At 38.9% G+C, this 1,871-nt stretch overlaps 1 protein-coding gene across 1 annotated transcript in view; it reads right to left on the reverse strand.

The window, feature by feature from the left end:
• The window catches only part of LOC102758102 (radial spoke head 10 homolog B), a 32,979-nt gene that overhangs the window by 11,236 nt on the left and 19,872 nt on the right, over positions 1-1,871 (reverse strand). The gene's annotated exons all lie outside the window — the stretch shown is intronic.

A 1,871-nucleotide genomic window follows, 5' to 3' on the forward strand; every position in this document is an offset into this window, starting at 1 on the left:
AGTAGGAGAAATCCTCCCTTGAAAAATTGTACATCAAGAGATCAATACCGAGCCCTAGCTGGTTGGGCTCAGTGGATGCAGCAGCTCTCAACCTGTGGGTCTCGAACAATGAAAATGCATCCTGCATATCAGATATTTATATTACGATTGATAACAGCAGCAAAATTACAGTTATGAAGTAGCAACGAAAATAATTTTATGGTTGGGGGTCACCACAACATGAGGAACTGTATAAAGGGTCGCGGCATTAGGAAGGTTCAGAACCACTGGATAGAGTGTCATTGTTTCTATTCAGGACTGTGTAACATTAGCTAGATCTTTTCCCTACTGAACTGAAATACCACCTTTGTGGTATTTTTACCCATAAACGGGGAATCTACTTCAGGGCTCTGTTTCACTGACGTCATTCCTACATCACATGGTTTTATTATTGTCTTTTATACTGTGTATTATCTGGAAAGGCAAGTTCCCCCTCAACCTTGTTTACAAGTTTCCCCACTATTTTCCCAAGTGATTTTAAGATGATTTAATGAACCACACGTTGGGAGTCTAAGGGAACTGCATATTTGTAAACTCATTTTAGAATTGACAAGTTTACATTCTTTTCCGCCTAAAGTTATATGTCCCATCAGCTCAGGTTTTTAATCCTTCAATTAGCGTCTACTTTATAGCGTCGGCCTATGGACTGAAGGGTCCCGGATTCCATACAGTCAAGGGTACATGCCAGGGTTGCAAGTTCGATCCCCAGTAGTGGGTGTGCAGGAGGCAGGTGATCAATGAGTCTCTCAGCATTGATGTTTCTATCTCTCCCTCCCTCTTCCTCTCTGAAAAATTAAAAAAAAATAAGAGATCAATATCTACAGATAATAGTGTCAACAATAAATAAAATAAAAAACTTCATTTTTCCATTATCATTATACCCCCCAAAACACAGGGTATACACGGAATAGCCTCCATTCAGGAAGGGAGAACATGGTAAGCAAAAATACGGGGAAATACAATAAACTTTCCTTTTCCTCTTGAGTTTTATAAATGATGTCTTGTCTGACAGTTGAAGCAAAAATTATAACACTGTCTGATGTGGTTCTAAACTAAAGAGGAAGTATCAATTATAAGTGTCGGGGGTGAAGAGACGTAAAGGGAAGTAGGGTTTCTGTACTTCACTATATTAGTAAAATGATGACACCAAAATGAAATTCTAAAATCTTCCAAGTGACCCACAGGAAGGCAAGGTAAAAGAAAGCAGAGAAATGAAAAACAGAACAAACAAAATAACTGAAAAAAGAAACAGCAGGCTTACACCTAACATATCAGTAACTACATTCAATGCAAATGGTCTATCACCAATTAAAAGACAGATATTGGCAGATATTGCTGGTGTGGGTGTAAAATGGTCTGACCACTTCAGAAAATATGTTGATGGTTTAAAAAATTTTAAATATTTATTACAAAAATCAACTATAATCTTGCACATTTACCCCAGAGAAATGAAAACTGTCCACAGTACACAATTGTTCATACTGTCTTTATTCATTACAGCCACAAACTATAAACAACCCAAATGTCCATAGGTGAATGCATAAACAAATCTTCGTGGTGTGTTCATCAAACGGAATGCTATCAGCAATAAAAAAGAACTGTTGCCCTGACCGGTTTGGCTCAGTGGATAGAGCATCGGCCTGCGGACTGAAGGGTCCCAGGTTCGATTCCGGTCAAGGGCATGTACCTTGGTTGCAGGCACATCCCCGGTGGGGGGGCGTGCAGGAGGCAGCTAGCTGGTCAATGTTCCTCTCTCATTGATGTTTCTAACTCTCTATCCTTCTCCCTTCCTCTCTGTAAAAAATCAATAAAAAATATTAAAAAAAAAAAAG

The sequence above is a fragment of the Myotis davidii genome, unplaced genomic scaffold, assembly GCF_000327345.1.
Source record: "Myotis davidii unplaced genomic scaffold, ASM32734v1 scaffold399, whole genome shotgun sequence".
Taxonomy (NCBI): Eukaryota; Metazoa; Chordata; class Mammalia; order Chiroptera; family Vespertilionidae; genus Myotis; species Myotis davidii.